We start from the raw sequence: 23,171 nt of genomic DNA, 5'->3' as shown, positions 1-23,171 counted from the left end.
TCCAAAAATCCTTTCGTCCTCCCCATATACAGCTTTGCTGTCAAAGGATAAGAAGGAAAGGTGTCTCCACCATCCAAGGGGTGTTTGTGCAGTGGAGAGGTCGTGGAGGGGTAGCCTTCATTCTAGTTGTTGCGATGACCTGGCTGTTGTGCCTCGTGCAGTGCCACATACCCCTAGTGTCTACTCCTAGCACTGCTGCCATTTATCATAAACTTCTTATGCGACTTGTCATCAGCTGAAAGCCATAGGGCTGCATCCCAGTTGGACTATAGTTTGCTGCCTTTAGATTCCTGGCCTTCATCTCTACAACATTTTCCATTTTCTCCTGGCGACTTGAATGTTTTTATAATTGTAACCATTACCTTTGTTTTTGTTTTTTTTTAGGCAAGCTTTCAATTATTAGAAAAAGAAAATACCATTGATTGAATTGAACTTAGCCTTTCTAAACTACTGCACATACTTCGTTCGGTTTTTTCGTATGCTCGCATGCGTATTTTTCCTGCTTGCGTGTCCATGCAAAGCTTTTCGACACATATTTATCGTTGCAGTTGCTGTGTTGATGCTTATAAGCAAAAAAAAAAATCGTGGAAGAGGCGCCAAAAAACCTGCCTATGACGGCAGGTTTTAAGTACGGACCGGCAACCAGCCCGCAGTTTAAAAAATTGGCCGGGCCGGTTAAAAACCGGGCAGGTGGCAAGCCTAGGCTTAATGCGCCAAAGCTACACCTCGGCTACGAGGCACGGCGTAGTGGAGGGCCCCGGAATAATTGATCTTTAATGTGTGCCTAAGCCTAGACACACTGGCGTTTTCGCTTTTCACCTCCATCAGAAAATCAGAGTTATTTATACTTGCTCATTCAGATTGTCAAATACCATTGTGTGCTCGGTTACTAGCTTTCTCTATTAGTGGCAATAAGCAATTTTGTGAACCGAAATTTCATGCAGGACAGCGTATTCGTGATTCAAGAGAGTGGCCTGGAGGGTTTTCTAATCCAGGAAAGATGATCTCACTTTGACTTGACATTTTGCCTGTTGAGCATTTAAAACTGAAAACCTCAACCCAGCCTTTCTGCACTTCACCGGCATTGTTTTCTGAAGGAGGTGTGACCTACTGCATTTCCAGACACGATGTCGCCGCTTGGAAGACGAGTGCGAAGACCAGACACTTTATTTCAAAATTAATACACGATGTGCAGGAGTACTGCTTTTGCCCCTTTGAAATAGGTATTTTAGCACGGGCATTAGTTCAGCAGCACTAGCATGGGGTGGCTGGATGTACGTAAATCGAAAATGCGCATGTTGAGATTTTGGTGCATGTTTAAGATTGCCAGGTGGCCGAAAGTAGGCAATCCAGGGCCCTGCACTACAGCATGCTTCATAATAGCCTAGATGTAGCTTTGGCGTGCTTAAACTCCAAGTTTTAATTTCGAATTTTTTTTACTGCAAACCTGTTGACAAGGCCACCTTCAGGCTTTTGCCTACTCAATCTTTCTGGTGCTGTGTTATGCTTTAGTGGAAGCATAAGGTGGAGCACCACTGCGAGCACATGATGAGAAAATATTTCAGGGTTAAAAGTCTGACTTAGAAGATTGATTAACTGAGCGAGTTGGTACTGGTTCATAGTGAAAAACTGCAGAAACACACACAAAAAAAGAAGAAAACGAACGACACGGGCACCCATGTCGTTTGTTTTTTTCTTCTTTTGTGTGTTTCTGCACAGTTTTTCACTATGAATCATTAAAAGTGTGAGTGTACTATAGCAACAAACCTGCTGCGGTGGCTCAGTGGCTAAGGCGTTGTGCTGCTGAGCACAAGGACACGGGTTCGGTTCCCGGCCGTGGTGGCTGCTTTTCTGATGGAGGCAAAAAGCAAAAACGCCTGTGTATTCGAGATTTCGGCGCACGTTAAAGATCCCCAGCTGGTCAAAATTAATCCCGAGCCCTCCAATATGGCGCGCTTCATCGCCTATGAAGCGTTGGCGCGTTAAACCCCACAATCAATCAGACTATAGCAACAAAGCAACATGGCCCAAGCTCTGTAGAGTGGGATCTCCATTTGCTGCATTATTGATAATAGAAGAGAAGGAAGCATGCAGTGATAATCCGCAGGTCCACAAAACAAAAATAAAACGTTTTCAATTTAGGGCTATCAACACTGGTCACTGCTCTTTCTATACCCTGTTTGACCTCGACCAAAAAAGTTGCAAAAAATGTGGGCTTGGCCAGCTTTACACGGTCTGCTGCTTTGGATTAAGTATGCCTTTTGCGGGAAAGAGAGAGAGCAGTGGCAGGCCTAGAAAGGGAGTAATTGGTTAGAGAGCAGAGCGATTGGACACAACTGCTTGCAGTTTTGTTGCAACAGAGCTTTGGTGTGTCAGAAAGACCATCACTTCCTTCCTTTTTTTTTTCAATGCCAAACGCATCGCCTGCTTCTCAGCGGGGGTGATGGGGATGCCTGTTTCGACCTCGTGCTGTAAGGTGCAGCTGCAAGGTTAGCGGGTGGAAATTCAAGAGAAACTTGGGCCTGGTTGGTTGCCAAGGCAACTGATGCTCGACACCGCCGAGGTAGCCACACTCTGGCCAGCGATAGAAAATTAAGCGCCGCGGTGCAGCACGTTATGCCTACGTTGCTGCTTTCCACCATGTGTCGCCCCTAGGGTAGCGGGTCAGCTGACTGAAGCATTGGGAAAGCTAGCAGTTGGGGGAGAGTACCAGGAAAAGGCTTGGTTGGCTCTTCGGGGCTGATGCGTTTGGCATTGAAAAAGATACAGGAGATGGAAAGACGTACTACGCTGCTTTGAGTAATGTTTCTGCAGCATTAACAGCTGCAATCATATCGAAAATGAGCTAGAAATTTTAAATCTGAAGGGTAGAGTTGGAGAAAACTATTATTGCAAAGAACTATGGATGGATTTGAATTTTTTCGTTGAAGTTGGAGAGGGATAAAAATGCTCTTAATGAGATATCGAAGTTGGGGATTGGAAAAATTCCGACGGACCTCGTTATCTGAAGCTTGTGATGATAAGGCTTTGTAGCCACCTCCATCTGCCAAACTGCTGTGAAATGAGTGAGCCTTCTTTCTCAATTGATGCTACGTGTAAGCCTTTGCCATTGATCCTGTGAAGAACAAGCATACTGTCCATAGCATAAGCACACTAAAAATTACGGTGTATTACATCAAAGCAATGCTTAGAACTTTCTAGGAATATGAAGGCAGAAGTCTAGGTAGTTGGGCCTTCTGTTGATCCGCTGTTGGGCTTTCTGTTGAACTTTCATGTTGCTCTTGTCGGGATGTTGCCACGGCTTCATCCATAGCCGCTTCTTCCTGATGGCGGTTCGGATGAGTGGCATTTAGAGCTGCTCTAGCCTCTTCTGCCATGGAGAACTTTCTCAATCTTCCTTACCGGCCACAAGGGCCTGGCACATTGTCACCCATTGCTGTGTGGAATGTAGCTCTGAGCCCATGCAATGACGTTTGCAAGGCGCGTGTCTAAAACGTTTTACAATCCATCACCCTTTCTGAGAACCCTCCTCTGGAGCTGCTGTTTCCCTTTCCTGGTGGGCGCTGTAATTTTTTGTACCTCATGAGGTGACCTTGAAACACAGACCTAAGGCTTTTACCCTAAAATCAAAATTGCTAACAAGCAGAAGGTAAAGTAGCTTTTGAAAAAATAGAGATACATTACGTGGGAAATTAGTAAGTCACCAAAGCAATCAACATTTTTGAGAAGCTTGAGATGATTCTCCGATGTATTTGGTTTTGATTTGTGTTTTGTTTAATGCTGATGAGTTATAAATTTATAGCTATTTTTGGGCTTATGAATAAGAAACATTTAAAAAATTTTTAATGAATCGTTACCGTTAGGTTGTTTTTGTGACTCGCAGGTTTTTTAAAACTCACAGCATGGAGAATTATTTGCCTTGCGTGCACAAAATTAGATTTGGACCATTTGTCACACGGTGTTTAATCTTGGGCAGCTTCTTACGAGGTTGGCTCATTGTGTAACTATCTGGCAAAGGAATAAAAATTTGGTCGGTTCTCTTGTGTTGTGGTTACGGGGTGGGGAGGGAATAAATATGACCCAGCAGTAACGGGGAGTGGGGAAGCATGCAGAAAAAAAAATACAGCATTTGAGAGTGCTAATTACAGGAAAATGTGATGTTTTAAAGGGGGGGGGGGGAAGGGGAGGGCAAAATTAAATTCTACTTGTCTTTCTGTTAAACAATGTCTATCAAGGTGGCTGGCTTTGGTTGTGTGATTTGAGCCTCAAATGATCTTATTTCTGTTTTTTGCTTTTTTTGGCTGCCGATCTGGAGCAGTTGAATAACAAAAAAATTCAGTATGGCAGTTGACTGACGGGTACAAAAGCGATATTAATTTTTGTTCAGGGCATTACTATTGATTTAAACTGTAAAGTTAATCACAATCAGGGTAATACAAAACATTATTAGAAACATTCAAATGACGTGGCTTGGCAGTGCATTGTGACCGAATATAAGCATCACTACTCATTGTGTTTTTGGGGAGTAAAAATGGAAACAAAATGGACTGATTTATTGAATTATCTTCTTAAAATACCCTGTGACAACTTTTCCTGAGATGGACTGCCTGATGACAAATCCTCCATGACCAGTTCGCCCACTAGGCATCAGCCTGGAATGAAATGGCATGTGATGAGCAGGCCCACACCCTCATACGATGTGCTCATGTAAAGGCCACAAGAGCAGCATAAAAAGCAGCACGTTCACATAATTTCGCACTTTTTTTTTTAGATTTTTTTAATGCGGGAGGATTTGTAACTTTACAGTGGCTGATCAGAATTTGTAGCATCTTTTTGTCCACACCATTCCTTTCAGATATTTGAGGTTGTGTAAACTTGAAAAGGTCATGTCACAGTTGCAGCCTTTTGTAATCTGCTCGAATTCCACTGTTCACGAGAGTACAAATCTCCCCCTTGTGCGTGCCGCTATGTGCAACTTGTTTTGTGGGATAGCTCTGTAGCTGACCCATTCTGCCATGGTCTTTTGGCTCTGAAATCCCTTTTTGTGACATCCTACTGGGCCCTCTGCCTGTGTAGGATTTTGGCTTTGTGGTCTTCCCTGACAGCATCACGGCACATTTTCTAATCGGCCTCTTGTCCTCCCAACTACATTCCTGGCTTGATGGGAACGTGTGCCTTCATCCTGAAATGAATTTTCTGGGTTTACCTTATTTCACTTCTCCCCAGATGCAGTCATAGAAATTATCTCTATGTTGGAAGTACAAAAAGCAGAAAAAACTGTGGTTGATTCCCTTGTCATAGGAATCAGTAAAACATGAAAGTGAAATGTGCAGTGAAATCTGCAGCTGAGCATGATTTGCGGGTCGGTGGCTGTCTTGTAGGTGTGCTTGGCGAGCGACGTCCTGCTTGCAGGTCGCTTCGGCAAAGGTGTACTGGCTTCATTTTCGTGACGGATATGACGTCAGTGAAATCTTGGTGTGTCCTGGCATAAAACACTTTCGTGTTAAAATAAAAAAACCCGAAAACGAACATCCCTAAATATAACGTACTGATGGTGATGATGATGATTGCTATTGGTTTCCCCTTTGTAGCGGGGTGATGACATGTCATCTTACCAAAAAGGACTAATATATCCATGTTTTACACTCTTGGTTTAATACTAGCGCTGCTTAGGGCAGGCACAAAAGCTTATTAGGCACAAAATACTTTTTTTTTCCTGTTACAGGTGGTAACTGTCCTAGGCAATATTCCCCTCTCTGCTTTTCGTCCACCAGCATTCTAATCTTCTTTTCGTCCCCTCGACAGCCTTGAAGTTAACTTCTTTTGTGATACCCTTAAATTCTAAGGCTTCTGGAAGCCCAATATTCCCTTCATGTAGATTTGGATGGATACCCTCACATTCTAACACTATGTGCCGCATACTTTCTGTTTCTTTTCCGCAGACCACGCATACCCCATCATTTTGTGAATACTTCCCCAAAAAACTCTTGGTTCGCAGGCAACCTGCTCTAGCCTCAAAAAGCAAAGCACTGCCCTTGGAATTATCGTAGAAATTTTCCTTTCCGATGTTCAATTTCTCAGCCCTGTACATCTTTAATGACGTTTTAGCTTCCATTTTTTTCCCTCCATTTATTCGTTTCAATCTGCCTTGCCTCTTCTTTGGTTACCTTGGCTGTTTTGGATTCTCCGCTGTTCTTTCCGTATTTCATCGTTAGCCTTCTAGTCTTTCTTGACCACTGCGTGTCCACGCTTTTAAAGTATAGGTACCTAAAAACCTTAGCTGCCCACCTTTGTTGATCCATTGCCCTCAACCTCATCTCAAAGTATATTTTACTCTGTGCTTCTCTAACATAAATGACGCCCAGCCCATATCTCCCTGAACTGCTTCGTTAGTTGTTTTTCCACGCGCGCCTAAGGCCAAACGTCCTCCCGTTCTCTGGTTTACTTCAAGGCCTGATAGAACGTCGGATTTTAAGCAGAGTACAGCATTCGCAAACGTGAGACCGGGAACCATTACTCCTTTCCACATTCTCTTACTACTTCATATTTGTTATACCCCCACATAGCTCTATGCTTCATTATAGCCGCATTTCGCTTTCCCTTAACCTTAAGTTGCTCCTCGTGAGTTCTTAAGTAGTTATCCCCCTTCGTTTATCCACACTCCCAAATATTTATATTCCTTTACTCTAGGTAATTCGCCTTGCTGGGTAGACACTACGTCAGTGGTAGCGTCATCGAAAACCATTATTCCTGATTTTTCTGCACTGAAATTTAACCCGAGGTCGGTGGCTTCCTAGCCGCTAATATTTATTAGCCGCTGCATATCGGTTTGGTTATCAGCTAAAAGAACAATGTCGTCTGCGTATAACATTCCTGGAATATGCTGTTGTACCACTTCGCCTTGCAGCATATGGGTTAGGCTAAACCCTACTTGACTTTCTTCCAGTTTCTTTTCCAACCCTGCCATGTAAAGCATGAACAGTATTGGGCTCAAAGGGCATCCCTGTTTCAGTCCCCGATGGATGTTGACCTGCTGGGCGCATTTCTATCCTTCCCATGTAAGGTGTACTCTATTGTCTTTATAGATCGCCATAAGGAACTGTATTAACTCGTCATCTAATCCCTAATACTCTAATCCCCGGTACCCTGGTTTAGTACTTTTTAGTACTAAAGGTTGCTTCCCCACAAGAAGACCCTGTGTGGAGAGCAGCACCCTTTGCAGGCCGCTTGCATCGTTGTACTGGCGATATTTCCGTGGCGGATATGACGTCAGTGAAATATTTGTGTGTCCGGGAATAAAACACTTTCGTGTTAAAAATTATTGCATCCATATGTTTCCTCCAGTGGCGAAATCTGTGAATAGTTTGTTATAAGAGTCCACTGCCTGAAACAGACCTCAAAAACACAAAATGCGTTTGCCAGTTTGGAAGTCTGAGTCGCCCTGCTTCTGAAGCAGCAATCATAGCCACTTGTCGTGTGTCTTTGCTGATATCAAGATGTGATTGCAAGTATCCTGTTCAACTCTTATGGTCTGTTGCAAGGCCAAGAAGCCAAAAGAAGAAAAAAATCAAGAGTTTGCTGCAGCTGAAAACAGCGAGGTGTGGAGGGGGAAAGAAAACGCCGTTGCATCACCAGATTCATGCCCATGCACACATGTCGCACATCCACATGTGGGATTAGACTAACAGTTTCCTGGAAATATCTGGAGGGTCATCTGCCCCAAGTCATTGCCAACCTATCCGCACATGGCGAAGGCATGCTCAGGATTTTTTTTTTTTTTCTCATTTTGAAGTGACAGCTTCATTAGATGTGTATGGAATGCAGTCCTTGGAGCATTATCATACCCAGCCGTAGGCCAACAGCTGTCACAGCAGGTCATTTCACCCTTAGTATCTGTCAAGGTTCGTTTTTGAGTCATGATGCCGGGTGTCCACAGCTTTCGTCATGCAGTATGATTAGACTTGTTTGGTTGGATTTTACATAATTAAACTTTTTCTCTTCAATTAGTTGTCATTTGAATGTTGGCACACAAATGGTGTTGTTATCACAACTGTGTTCAAACTATCAGCAAAGCCAACTGTTCGGGAAATGCAGATAATTTGAGTACATGTCAGTGCACTGGTATCTATTTAGCACCTGAGGCTGACACCTTAGCTGCACAGAACTGTGTGTGTTCCCTTTCCCTCCCTAATCACCCAGTGGCCACTGTGCCAGTCCCATGCCAGAAAAGTTTTATCCATTCATCCGTCCATATATTTAGCCTACATTGCTTGCTGGCAGGGCTGTCCTGGAAACTTTCTGGTGAAAACATGTCTGGACACATTACAGCCTTGCAGTACATACCAAAGTGTGGCATAAATACCAAGAGACACTTTGTAATGAGTTTGATACTAGTGCTTGCTATGGAGATATTTCACTTTGCCATTAGGGAGGAAACTAGAGTGGTTGGTTCACAATTTACAACTTTTGTGTGTGTCTGCGAGAATGTGTTGGGATGGATAGAGTCATGGCCAGTGGAAATTAATCTTGCACTAGAGATGACTAAATCACGGCTAAATATTCAGCGTAGTTGTGAAGTTCACTGTCTGCTCAATGCATCAAGGGAATGGTCCCCTTTTATGGAACTATTGAGCTGTAAGCCTCTTCTGCAAGCACACTTGCTGCCTCTGCGCACCCTGTCATGTGATGCTTTTGTCCAGCATTATCATTTTGAACCTGTTTTGTTCTCACCCTGCTTTATTCAGGGCCAGTTCTAGTCCTTGTAGGGCTCATATAGACAGCATCATACTGTACCAATTTTTTTTTGTACCTGACGGGAATGGTAAGTGTGTACAAGTAACTGCACAGTCCTAGTGGAGAAAAAAGCGCTTATATTAGGGGTGAAGCCCCTTAGGGGCTGGGGCTGTTTGCGTCTCCTGTAGTTGTCGTAATCGTCGTCTCATGTAGTCACGGCAGTAAAACACTGGGACACTCGTTTACGCCTCACACTGGAGTGCTTCGTAACGCGTACTAAAAGAACACCAGGACACTTGTTTATGCATTGCACTAGGGAGCTTCATGCCTCAAAGACAGCTTTGCTGTACAAGTCGAGAGACTTTTACAGCAAAGCTGTAAAAGTCTCTCGCCTTTTAAAAGTCTCTCGACTCTGTAAAAGTCTCTCGACTCTCGAAATGAAACCCCTTGCGGTTTCATTTCTGTTGGAAAAAATGCCAAGGTGCCAAGAATACACTTGTACGCTGCATGCTTCGCCCCTCCCCAGGTTTCACGTTGGTGGAGATGGCCCAGGATTTTAGTAGATAGTCCTAGCAAAAACATTATAGTTGTTGGGCAGTCTGAAATATCAGTTCTGAAAAATTTATTGGTGATTCTATCACATGACGTGCGTATGTTTTAATTTGCTGCTTAAAGTTACATTAAATTACATTTGTAAACTTGTCTTGTGTAAGTGATCGCTTTTATTTAAAATATAAATGCACCTTGTTCACTAATTTGTAGAATAATTTGTGTTTTATGGCTGTATGTAAACACATGCAATTAGTATGTGTTTCACCGGGACATGGTAAAAGTATTTAAGATATAAACAGTTGCTGCGTAGCAAACTTGTTCACTTCTCCGTCTACGCTACAATGTCCCACCACGACAAGATGAGAAAATTTGAATCCCAGTAGACATTCGGCAACACACCCGTGTAGCCCCCCTACCCAGAAAGATGCACCCGGTTTTCAACAAACAACGGCGCACGGCACGAGCTCGCTTAATTCACAAGGACAGTCACCATTTACCATGCACTCGATACACACATGCATCGCCCTACCTCATCAGAAAGTGCATGCAGCCTGCGTCGTTGACACGCAAGGCACAGAACTGGCAGCGACCGTTCTCACCACTTCCGTCGAGACTGCTGCGGAGTGTGCCATCGCCCTTGCTGGAACAACAGGCGAGGAATTTCTCACTGTTATAACCGATTCACAGACCGCCTGCAGAAACTTTCTAATTGGCCGCATCTCTCAACCGGCACTGTACCTTCTTCGTCAAGTAAGAAGACTACCAGAAATTGATATCATCTGGTCACCCGGCCACCAGTCCCTCCAAGGGAACGAGGCGGCACATGCCGCTAACCGTGCTCATACACACTGGGCCGTTTCCTCAGAGGGAGAAAACAACGACTAAACTGCCTCAAAGCCAGCACCACTCCACACGTACACCGAAATCTTATCCCACTACAAAAACGATCGCCGTCGCTTTCCGCCACCTCATGCACAATTAACACGCGACGAAGAAACCACTTTCCGGCGGCTACAAACCAATTCGTATCCCCATAACACCCTACTAAACGCTATGTACCTCACCCAATACCCGGCCACCTGTAACTTCTGCCCTGTTGCTGGAACCCTATACCACGTGGCATGGGAATGCCAACGGACACCCCTCTAACCCCGAATCCCAACCCTACCTATGAACAGTGAGTGGAGCAGCTGACCAGCTCCGAGCTCTCGGACCAGCGCCGACTGGTGGAACTGGCCCAGGTGGCCAGCCAGCTCCAAGGCATCTTGGAATAAGGATGCCTCTCACTGGGTGGAGGCCATAAGAACATCTTCCTGCTCATTACTACAATAAATGTTTGTCTCTCTCTCTACAGCTGTGCCATACATACCTGCAAACCATTCCGACTATTAAATTCCTATAACTGCTGTTGGAAGGGAGGAGTGAAGGGGGTGATAGGGAGGAGGAGGAGGAGGAAGTGGTTTTTGGGGGTGGGGGAAGGGGAGATAGAGGCCGGTAACTGTCTGGCGTTTCGCCGACACCTCAACCGGCCGGGGTGATAGGGAGAAAATATATTTTGTTTCCTCGTTTTTAAATGGGGACTTACACATCCATTTACACAAGTTCTCAGTGACTGTTGGTAACAAGCATTTCCTGTATTGTGTATGTATGTATGTATATGTGTGTGTGTGCGTGTGTGTGTGTGTATATATATATATATATATATATATAATATGCTTCCCTATAAACCGTGAACCCCAGTCTGCAACTTCTTGCAATACTATAGATGCCATTTATTTTTGCGGCAATTTTCTGGCCATTTTATGTGTGTTGTAATGCCTCTGCATAAGCTTGCTTAAGGTGGTGATTTACTTTGGTGTCCCCAGCAAGGTGGGAAGGATGGTACACAGAGCTGAGAGGTGTTGGCACTGCTGAATACATTTTTATTCGGAGCACCACTCCTAGAAACCATTGCTTTTGGCCCTGATTTTGCTGTAGCTTTAATGTCTCCAACGTGTGTAGATTGGACATTGTAATTTTATTTATCTCCGTTCAACATTCGTAATTTTTTTTCGTTGTCTAGATCAGAGATTCAAAACTTGTGGCTTCAATTTATTTCTTATGTTTAACTGATCGGTATTATTACTTGACATCCATATAAGAACTTGGTTATTTGTTCAATCAATTTTTAATTTACCCTTCCGCAAAACTCTCTCTCTCTCTCACCACACACACACGCACGCACGCACACGCCCACCCGGCCGCCCGCGCGCACGCTTGCACAATCTTAGCAGCCATAGTGAAATTACGGAAAAATAACCGTGCAGACATCCATGTTATAAGGATTTCCTTACTTTTCAATGCGTCATCATGTAGCTGAATAAGACATGAGTAAAGGGATCGAAATTACATTTTTTTGGTCCCTTCCTGGTGCTCCGCCGTGTGGTGGGTGTGTGGGTGTGTGGGTGGGTGGGTGGGTGTGTGTGTGTGTGTGTGTGTGTGTGTGTGTGGGTGTGTGTGTGTGTGTGTGTGTGTGTGTGTGTGTGTGTGTGTGTGTGTGTGTGAAGGCATGAAAGGCGGAAAAAATGTATATATAAAAGGAAAACAAAAACAAAAGAAAAAAGTCAAAGCACGGAATATACCTAAATTAATAATACAGATCCCTCGAGGTGATGTACCCCACGCAACTTTCGGAATTAAAGCCCTTCTGCGTTTTATGAAGGACACAGGTTTAGCTGAGAGACTCTAGTGCCCACGAAGGGACTAAAGTGTGTGCGCGACCCCGCTCCGTATCCCCCCTTTTTCGCCTGCCATCTCTTTTATCCCCTGAACACCCCTTCCCCAGTGCCGAGTAGCAATCCGGGCTCTAAGCCTGGATAACCTCTCGGCCTTTCCTTTCGCTTTTCTCCTTCTCCTCCTTGTTCATCCCCCCCCCCCCGCACTGAAAGTGCAAAATGTAACACTCAGAAACCGCATGTGGTTTTGCAGCTTTGTTGGTGCGTAGCTTACCTATGCGAAAAGAATTATTTACTCATTATTTTTTGCCAGGCAGAGAATGAATGAATGAATTTATTGACAAGGAAAAGGAAAGGAAAGACCACCAGCAGGCGTAAATTGAGTTATTTTCGTCTTTTATTATCGATCAAAAGAACTTTCGTTTTTGCCGTTTAGCCGCATCTCACCCGTGCAATGAGGGAAAGCCCGTCGCCGGTACGGTAACCGTGAGCGGCGGGGCAAATTTGCGGCGGTCGATCGTTAGCGCTCAAAGGGCGATACATTCTGTGCTCAACTAGTTCAGACTCGTTGCAAAGCATGCGTTTTTCGTGTCTTAGCGGCGTATTTCTAGTTGTCAACGAGGCGTATTTTATTTATCCGCGTTCGCAAAAACAACTTAATTAACCGAACTTCCAACTAAACCAAAATCACAAGAAGAGTATTGTTATAAGTCCGTGACACGTCTCCCGTCTTTATTTCGTTCAGAATCTCGTCTTTCGTCGCCAAGTCGAACGTACGACACGGGAGTCATGATAGTTGAGTCTTATCGTTAAAACTGAAGCCTCCACAACAAAAACTCCCCACATGGCTCTGTGTGCAACATAGAAGGTTGAGGGCCTCAAAACAAATTTGTGCGTACGCTGGCGCGAGTCTGTCGCTTTATCAACTGTGCTGTGCCGTAGTTGCGATGACCCGGACGGTATTTTTTCGGCCCTTGAACATTTTGAACTTTAGCGAGAAATGACGGTCACCTCGATGCCTTGTATTACAAATAACTTCCAGTTAACCGATCTAATGGGTTTTAACTTCGAATTTTCGAGCCGTTTCTTCCATCGAATGACATGCGAAATTGCCGGGACCAGCATATCACTTCTAATTAACCGAAAATTCCAATTAAGCGACTTCGAATTATCGATGGTCGATTTATTCAATTCGAAGCCGAATCGAGTATCGCGTTATTCGCTTCTAATGTTCTCGCACCTCTAGTTTTTTTTTTGTTTGTTTGAGTGAGTTGCCAAAGGTGAATTCTTTAACATTGAACAAAGTTGTGTTTTGTCTTTACGCCCCATTTCAGTATTTTATCTGAAATTCTGCATTATCTGTGCACGACGCCATACGTATATTTCTTCTGTACGCGTTTGTTTACTGTAGGCGGTCTGTATTACGAGAAAGCAATGTCTGCGGAAGTATGCTTTCACTGCACGGTGTGCCTCATGTCACTTGGATCAAAGATCAAAACTAGGAATGTTGCTTTTCTCCCAGCAGCAGAGCAAATGGGGGGTTGGGGGGGGGGGGGGGGTCGCGTGAATCATAGCGTATTTTTACATCGTGATTAATCAAGGGATCAGTTAGGACAGATTAACCTTTTAACGGTGAATCCAGCCGAAAATATTCAATTACTGAGTTGCGCAGTGGAAAAAGAGACGGCGAATACAACAGCCTTTGTTTCAATTTCATCCGTTTAGATTTTGCAACTCTTTAAAGAGAAAGCTCGCCACATCCAAACTTCCCGGCTGTTGGAGCGTCGTCTCAGCTTACTGTACGTCATAGCGCGTGCCAGGGCCGCTATTTTGTTTGCGCTGCGCGTACGTTCTTTGGCATTTCATTCGACCGCTAGAAATTCTCTTCCATTTAAGGAGCTTCGTCTGATGTGGCATATTTTTAGGCGCTTTGCAACTGCCTAATGGAAAATGTTCGACTGGGTTTTTCACTTGTTTAAGATTTTTCGCTTAGCTGACTTAAACCGAGTTGGAGCCCACGGCACAGTGAAGTCCCTTCAAAATCATATGTTGGTGGAGTTTGCCAGTCTTAACCCTACTCACCCAGACTGTAAATAAATCTCATTCTGAATTTGTTTGGTTTGCAGCAATAATGTGGCCCTAAGATCAAGGCTAATCTTGTAGGTGAGGCACACATTACATGCCTAGAAAAATACCCCCCCCCCCCCCCCCCCTCTTCCCCGTGCGCTGCGATGCTCCTGATTTTCGAGGTTCCCAGGTTGGTAGGTATGGTAACGGATTGTGCGGTAATGAACAAATGAAGTGTGAACATGAAAATATGCACCAGAACACGCAAAATCGAAAAAAATATCGCTTGCGGGAATGAAATAATGGCGCGCTGTTGGTATATTGTGAGAGCCACATTTCCCAACTTTGTTACTGTAGTTAAGCCGCACGTCAATTTCGCTTGTAGGAAAGGAATCTCGCTATTTGTGTGTTAGGGTTCATATTTTTGTGAACAATTTTCATTCGACCTGCAGACTGTACGCCGAAGTCCCTACCGTCGTAATCGCGTTCACTCATCTTCTACGCGTCGACTGTAAGCTTGCGCCTTCAGAAACTTCACTCAGGCGCTATTATCGTGTGTTGATTTTGTTTCGTTTTTGTTCTGTTTTTTTTCTTTCTGCTTTGTACCCCCAGATGAGTACAGAGGGCAACACCCTTGTCTATAACACAGGTTTCGTACTTATAGCCTTATCTTGCCTCGGCTGAAAAACATTTGGAGAAAACTATCGCGTCATTCTGAAGTCTTCACAACGTATTTTGACCTCAACGTATTTCGTGACAAGTTTGAGTCGCCAGTTTTCAGAGGTAACCAGTTGAAGTTGAACTCAGTGTTATAGACAAGGGTGTTGCGCACCGTACATACCCGCAAGGTGTATTGGCCGAAGCTTTATAAGCGGGAAATGATGCTGAATGGGAGGCACATAGGATAAAGGGGACAAGATTCATTCTGGACATGCTTAGCAGATGAACCATACGAGGCTTGTTTTCTCAACTTTTTCTTTTTCGAATCAGCGATGAATGAGCTGCGAAGGCTAGCATTCCGCTTGTCCCGCACTGTAGCTGTATTTAATCATCCCTCTGTAATGGCATTTTCCTTACTGGGGCCGCTACAGAGAGAACGCCGACTCCACGCGTGCCCAGCGGCTTGCGCAGAGTGAAATAGCGGGCAGGATGAAATGATGCGCGGCCTGTATACAGCGGGCTCCCTTGCGAGACTAGTGGTTGTGCGTTCAACTTGACCCCAAGTACAGAGCGGAGTTCCTCGACGTCGTCTTTTCAATGCGGGTTGCGTGCTCGGTTGAAAACGAATCAAGAGAGATAGCCTGGCACCTCGCCAGCGAGAGACGCGGACCGTCCCCAGTAAATGGGTTCGGGGGAGCGCGGGTGAAGCAATGCTGGAGCCGTCGTTTCAGTGACGCCAGCAAGACAGGGTTGGTCCTGCTGCCACGCACCTGCTCGTAAAATCTTTGACTCATGACGAAGTGTGCGTTTCGAACGGGCGTAAGTTCAGTGGGCGACAGGTGCCGTCTATCTCGGTGTCATCACTTGCCTCGATCTGATTTGGGATCAACACGCAGTTGGCCCGTGTCACTGAACTTCTGATGTAAACGAGGCCGAATGTGTCCGATCCTTTGCCGTGCGGTCGGGATGGTTGGAGAACTTGGCGTGCTATTTTAATGGGAAAGCATTACGTGAAATGAAGCGTTGGCGTCGGAAGCCGTGAAATGGCTCGTCACCCGAGTGTCTGGGAAGCGTTCCATAGCGCGAGCGGAAACGGAGCAGTACCGACTCGGAGGCGGCCGTCCCACGTTAGTACACTGCCGAGGAAACAAGGGAAAGCGTTAATGCAGATGGCGAAGCAAAGCGTCTCAGGCGTTCAGTTGGTCACTAATGCTTTCGCATCCACAACCCATGATGAATGCCTCGGTGACCTTGGACATTTCTTTTTTTTTTTTTATTTCTTAAAAAATCGTTTAGTTCACAGCAAATAGACTTCAAAGATACTTAGGCTTCAATTCCTGTTTAGAAAAAAAAAAGTGCCCAGAACGCGGAATGTGAGGACTAAATAAAAGTCCGTCTCCTCAAGAACGTATTCTATAAATTGATTCATTAAACAGAGCTTGTGCAGCAGCGTAACGCGACAATTGTTGGCTCTGCTTTTGGCTCTGCTTTTGGCTCTGTCCACTACGACACTGCGGAGGGCACATCGAGCGGGAGAAGGTTAAAGCGCTAGACACATGTACGACGGGCGCACGCGATTCGCATGCGACTGATCGTTACGACTTATTGTTAGGATCCGCCAAAACCAGTCCTAACAATAAGTCGTAACGATCAGTCGCATGCGAATCGCGTGCGCCCGTCGTACATGTGTCTAGCGCTTAAGGTTGGGACACCATACGTGACGTACGTGCGGACACACATTTCGTTGGAGCCAACCGTCGACTCGTGGGGCCGCCGACCGAGGAGTTCCTACTCCGATCCAGATAAAAGGGCAGCGCCGGCGCGACAACGACGCCGCACAGTTTTGCCGGGGGCGGTTTCCCTGAATTTAGATCCCTTGCCACCGGGCCTGTCCAGAGGGCTCCAGGTGTTATTCAGTCGAGCACGCCCTGGTTTCGCCATCACGGCTGACGTCGTCGCGCGGTGGCAACTACGCCATGGCACTCATACCAACCACCCTGGATGAGATGCCGGAGTTTCGTTACACCCTTTACGCGGACGACATCACTCTCTGGGTCAATCGAGGTAGGGATGCTGAACTTGAAGCCACCCTACAGGCCGGAGCAACAGCCGTAGAAGAAGGCGCGACCTTGGCTGGCCTTCACCGTTCACCATCCAAATCCCAACTGTTAGTCCTCCCACCCAAGAAATCTGGAGCACCACGAGCCCCCTCAATCACGAAACAGGCGGGGGGCACAGCCGTACCACGGGTAATGCGACTGCATACCGTCTGCCGCTACAGTAGGGCCGACGCAACACAGCGTACAGTGGTGATCTCGCTTAGGGTGAACACGGGAGCGCGTGCGCGCCGGCACTATCAGAGCAGCCTACCGTGGGCCGCGCGAAGCATCACGCATGCGCTGTGCGTGTCGAGCCGTAATTTGCTTTGAACGCGCGCATCACGTCATCGGAGCATCTGCTCGTCTTCTCCTATGCTGTGCGTCGTCTGTTAATGGTGCCTTGCTTTGAACATTGAATCCTCGATCCTTGTACGAACATGACTAATAAAAATCACAAAGGTGCTTTTCCACCGCAAATTAAATCGAGGTTGTAGTGCCCTAGCTTACTTCAAGCTCTCAATTGATTTCTGATAAACATTGTGTTCATGCGTTCCTTTGGTTTCAGCGGAAATTACTTAATTACTTACTTAAACAAATTACTTAAACAGACAAACTGCTGTTTAAATATATATCGTCATCTTTTTATGAAGTCTCACTGAAGCAAGCTGGCGAGTTGAGATGTGACGAACCAATTGCATTGCGCTCAAGCTAATGAACGAATAACTGCTCACTCAGGAACATTTTTATTGCGGTTTCAAGTTTCCACTTATTTTTACAGCGGCCGATTGCTCCACCGCCTCAAGCACGGTGAAGTTAGCAGACCACGTTCAGACGCTCCGATGACGCGATGCGCGCGCTGGAAGTATCTATAGCCTCGCTCGACACGCGCAGCGCATGTGTGCGGCTTCACGCATCCCACGGTAGGCTTCTCTGATAGTACCGGCGGCCACGCGCTCCCCCCGTGCGCGATCACCAGTGTACATGAGGAAATTATCGGCCCATCTAGCGCAAATAATCGGCCTTCTCAGACCAGTTGTAGCACGACGACGTGGCCTTAAAAGAACAGATCAACTAAAACTAGTAATGCAAGCATTCCTCATAACCAGGATTACATATGCGTTCTCATACCTTAGCCATACGGAAATAGAAACCCGGAAAGTGGATTGTCTAATGCGGGAGCATTATTAGCCGTGCTACAAATACCCTCAGGAGCTTCCACTGCGAGACCGTAGAGTACAGGCGTATTCAATACGGCCGCATAAGTTATTGGAGGACATCGCGAGGGGCCGCTTGGCCGCCTGACGCGCAGTGCAGAGCCCTCCTAGAAAAGAGCCCGACCCAAGATCACTCCTCAAAACCGTGACGAGAGGACATTATTATTCGGCCCCTTCCTGAAAACGTGCACTCCCAATATCATGCTGAAAATAAGGGCGTAACGATCCCGTGCATTGAGGTTTGATCCATGCACTCTGTACGTTGATGCAGCGGAGTGTCGTCATGTGGACGCTTTTGCCTTAGCAGCCGTTCACTCGACAAATTCTCCCCCACTAACGGCTCTCCCCATCCCAACCCGTCACCCTGAAGGGACGGAAGAGGCGGCGATGGCACTTCCGCTCACACATAGCACCCCCCAGAATTTACATTATCACATTCCAAAACGGCCTTTCTAAGTTATGCCGTAGGCTAGATCTGGCTTTAGGGCCACCGAATTCTTAATCAAAAGCCTGTAGAATTGATATGGTACCCTGCCGACACAGGTATTGAGGAAGTGAAGGGGCGTACACCGCAGCCCGAGCTCTCGTCTCCCGGACCTGTGATGTCACACTGCCTCCCATGGAGCCGGATCAATCCGTGATAGCATATTCACATCACATCATGGAAATTTACCGCCTCTCCCGCCGCAAATAACCTCCCGCTCACTTATCCCTATCAGTGGAAGAACGCCGTTGGCGTCAGATTCAAACTGAATCCCTCCCCTGTTAGCCATATATACTTCGTCACATTCACCCCTCACTATATCCCACAACACTGCCAGCGCTGCTCTCCGCAGCGCTGGCGGAGTACATCATGCGTGGACCTGAAAATTTGTCCCCTTCCCTCTCAACACCTCTCTCGACCAGTAATTAGCAGCGATGGGTTTCTCCTGGATCTCCAGAAGGAGCTCAGGGGTCAGGCAGCCATAGTCGCCGAAGCATGGCGGAAGACTGTAGTGCTTCGGCGACTAAGCCTTTGATGAACGAAGTTTTGTGCTCTCTCTGTATTTTCATGTGGTCAACTGCACTGATTAGGCACCACGCGAGTAGCGTCTATTGCCAGAATGTTGGCGAATTCGTTTCGGCTTCGAAACAACTTTCCTCAATGCGAACCACGACCATTCTTCAATCCTAGCTGTTATAACCCTCGCAGTTAAGCGCTGCGTCTGAGGCCATATTTGATTGCATCACGGGCATCGAACGGCCAGCGCAAAGCGCAGCACGTCGTCAGCATTTGTCCGGGGCGCCTCGGTGGCTGTGGAGGAGGCGATGCGTGCTCCGCGGCTTTCCCGCTCACGTCAGACGTACGAGGTCTTCGACGGCCGTCGTTTCGAGATCGCGCTTGACGGCGTGCCACCACATACGCGGCCCGACAATCGGGGCCCGAACCCGCGATGCGCTCGTCCCGGGAGATGGGGAGGAAGGGGGGGGGATAAGGAGTCGGCTGTGACGAGTGCGTTGCGAGGGAGGCCTTCTCCCTCAAAGGAAAGACTGCATCTCCCCAGCCCCGCTGACACGGCTCATTGCGCGTTGAGTCAGGCTGGCCTGGGCGCGCGCTCCCTTGCTGAAGGGTGCCCGTGTCGGGAGGTCCCGCAGAGCCGTGTCCCGTACCGGGGGGAGCGCTGGGGCGACGGCATCCCGGCTTCCGTTATGTATGGCCTGCACCGCTATTGTCGTGTCCGCCTAAAAGGGTCGTCTAGTTTCGCTCTTCTCTTGCTTTGCTTTCTCGGTATCACTTCGCAGTTTTTAATGAGTGTTAACAACATGGTTCTCTTCTGTCCACTGCTCCGTGTTGAATGAGTTGAAACTGCGATGCTATGTGCTGGCCCAGCGCTTGCATTTCTGTAATGGCAGTTCTTTGTTACTAACACGAGTGGCCTAACCGCGTTAGCAAAGCGTCCCGGGCTGCAAGAACGTTCCTCTGCAACATTTTTTTTTCGATTGCAGAAATTAGTTTTACGCAACAGTATCACCGAAACCCTGACACAACTCCGGCTACGGCACGGCAATTCGAAATTGCGGCAATTATGTCCTTGTTTTTTGGGTTCGCGGTACTGCGCAACCGGCTTGCTTCACTTCACATCCTGAGATTTATTGCCCACACCGATAATGGGACGGTGCTTGTCCGGGGGCTCCTGCAGGGCGCTTCGTTCTTTTTCTGTTCTCATAATCGAAGAACAGAATGATACAGCCGCTGAACTTTTAACGCGTCCGTCATCGACCCACCCCGAAAAGCGGGGGCGGGTTGGCCCCTGGGCGGCGGGCTTCTCCCCCAGCTCGGGAGCGGTGCGGGCAGAGCACGCTTTACAGAGGGGGGCCGATCAATAGCTGCGCGGGCGGTGCTCGGTGGGCGGGGTCGCGGCCGCCAATGGCGCGCGCCGGCCCCGTTTGGCCAGGGGCTCTCCAGTCGGCGCCCGGTGCGCGCCGTGGGCGCTCTTCTAGCGCTGGGGCTCCGCGCGCCCCGACCGCGACGCCGACCGCGTTCAGCGCTGCGGGCGTCGCCCAGCGCCGCCCTCCTGGCGCGCGGGGGCCAACACCTGCAACCTGCGCTGCGCACCATCAGCTGTGCCGGAGGAAACTGCGCGGTCCTTCACGGACGTTGCCACCGAGCTACTTGCGGCTGGTCACTCGTGTGAGTGCGGGTATTTCGTATGGCAGGAGTCGGGGCTCGGAAGTCGGTTTTCCTGCCGGGATTACATGTGCCGGTGGCTGGTCTTTGGCGGTGCGTGTTCGGCGTAGTGGCGCGCAGGTGGTCCCGAATTGACGGCACAGGCGGCCAATCGGGCTCGCCGACCGCCATAGCGACGCGCACGAAGACACCGTGTTTGACTCTCGTTCCTCTCACTGACTGAAGGAATGCACCTGTCTTCACTACTACTACCGACGGTATCCCCACTTGCCGTGAAAGCTACGGGCACCGTCGCAGCTGGTCCCGACACAACACCGCGGTAAAGGTATGGGCGTTTTGGGTTCACCCCCTTCGAGAGCAGTGATCGCCGTCTCACGTGCCTAGGCGTGGTATCATCCAGCGGTCCTGCTTATGGTGGCTAGATTTGGCGTTTATCTGGTCCTTGGTGACATTCCTGCAATTCCTCCCCTCTTTGTACGGAATGCAATTAATCTCACTTCTGCGATCTGACTTCCGTGTGATTTCTCCGGCCAAGCCCCCGATAAAGGCTAAAACCCAACTAGCTTTGTATTTTAACGGCGCAGAGGGGAAAATACTGGCCCATTTACGCCATGCTGCGCCAATCCGCTTTTCCTGCGCCATCCTGCTCCAAAAGGTGGTATTGCGCCGCAACTGCTCCCAGGCGGGGCCGCAAAGTGTGAGGCAACTGTGAGGTGCTGTTCAACGCATTGCGCAAAGACCAGTAGGGCTTCATTCGTTCAGCTGTCATTCACGACGTGGCGCAATTCGGCGGACTCTTTAAAGGACTAATGCTCGGAGTCACTAGTCACAATCATCTGGTCTCCATGACGCGGCGCGGTTTCGCGTGCGGGACTCGGGGGGTGAACTTTGCTCCTAAAAGCGGCTTCACCGCACAGCGCGCTGCACCGTGAAGCTTGCGTCGTCAGCAGAGTTACAACCTTCCCGCCTACTGTCAAAAGCAAAAAAACAAAATATTTCTACTGCTCAGTCGGACCCCCCGCAATTTTATCTTATCGCGAGTGCGATTGCCATTTTAGAGATTAGATGCCGCCGTATGGTGTGTTGTATAGGACGAGATAGCAGGCACGAACCTGGCACGAGACAGAAGGGAGATTTTGATAAGCTGGCAGCTGGGTAGGTGTGCCTAGCCGTACAGCACTGCTTATACCTAGCTTGCACGGGACGTCACCACCGCCTTTCTTGTGCACTGCTTCCCTAGCGTGCTTCTTGTGTGTGCTTCCCTAGCGCTGCTCCAGATAAGAGCACCAGATAAATTCACTGCCTTTCGCCGACCACGCGGTTCACCAACGTGACAGCTATCGTGACGTCAGTGCAAGTTATGTATATTTTGTTTGTCATTTGGAGTTGCACGGTATTTCTGCGCAGATAAAAGTATGCATTAATCGGTCAATAGTACGGGTAATACGTTAGGATAGCTTCTTATCTTTGTTGTGTAAACGTAAACATTTATTTTTAATTTCTGATTGACTGATTATGAGGTTTAACGCGCTGACGCTACACAGGCAATGAGGCACGCAGTAGTGGAGGATTACAGATTAATTTTGACCAGCTGGGGATCTTTAACGCGTGCTGAAATCTAGAACACACTGGCATTTTCGCTTTTCGCCTCCATCAATATTTTGAATTTCCCTGGTCTAGTCAGGTTTCATACAAATTTTCTTTTGTTCCCTCTCAATTTCTTTTCCTCTTAATTTCGTCCCCTCGTAGTTTTTGTTTTTGTTTTTCATTTGTTTAGAGTCTCTCTGGGTGTTAAAAGAAGGGAAGCTTCATTTTATGTGCACGAGACACCATTTCGTCTATCTCTGGTCTTCTCTGGGTTGGTTCTCATGGCTATAATGATGGCGTAACACTAACAGGAACAATTATTTTTTACTTGTTTGAAATCTAGTTAGGTGTAGCTATTTAAAGCATCTCTTATATCTCTAGTTTTTCTTAGTTACCTATTGTTCTGTTAGCTGTGATGCTCTAATTCTGGGAACGTTTATTTTTCGAACTAATTGAAAAAGTGATCGGCTCAGTATTGATCGAACACTGAGAAAAGCCATTTGAATATAAATTGCAAGTAAATGATGTTTGACTCTAGAAATCTGCTCCCAAATGAACATTCACTGCTCCAAAAGTCGCCTTTTGTTTCTCCAAAGCTGCTCCAACACTCCCCTTTTACTGCTCCAGAACGGCACTATTCCTGCTCTTTAAGCTGCTCCAAAAGGCTCAAGCATTCTTCCACCCCTGCTAACGTAATTATGAATTTGAAGCAATATACACAAGCTTACACTGCTGACTGGTTGTTATTGGCATCCTTTTCGTGTGGGGGCGGTGGGCCCCGAACACGTCTCATTAAACACCACTCGTCATAATTTTAGCGCTGCTATCAGTGACCGGTCGGCGTAATTGAATTCAGTTTTGTTCGCACAGGAAAAAA

The 23,171-nt window shown here is 47.2% G+C and overlaps 1 protein-coding gene across 4 annotated transcripts in view; it reads left to right on the top strand.

Annotated features, from left to right (window-relative positions):
* Positions 1–23,171, top strand: part of Rhea (Talin_middle and talin-RS domain-containing protein rhea) — a 100,183-nt gene that overhangs the window by 5,725 nt on the left and 71,287 nt on the right. The window contains exon 1 of one of the 4 annotated variants that reach the window (XM_077706233.1): positions 21,010–21,032. The exons of the other annotated variants lie outside the window; for them this stretch is intronic. The gene's annotated coding sequence lies outside the window, so the exon portion shown is untranslated. Of the gene's footprint in view, positions 1–21,009; positions 21,033–23,171 lie in introns of those variants that run through there. 4 annotated transcript variants of the gene reach the window in all.

Source organism: Haemaphysalis longicornis, unplaced genomic scaffold (genome assembly GCF_048455015.1).
Source record: "Haemaphysalis longicornis isolate Haplotype H1 unplaced genomic scaffold, Haemaphysalis longicornis Haplotype H1 scaffold_4, whole genome shotgun sequence".
Classification (NCBI taxonomy): Eukaryota; Metazoa; Arthropoda; class Arachnida; order Ixodida; family Ixodidae; genus Haemaphysalis; species Haemaphysalis longicornis.
Note: the sequence above shows the minus strand (reverse complement) of the source record. Positions and strands in the feature narration are given on the sequence as shown.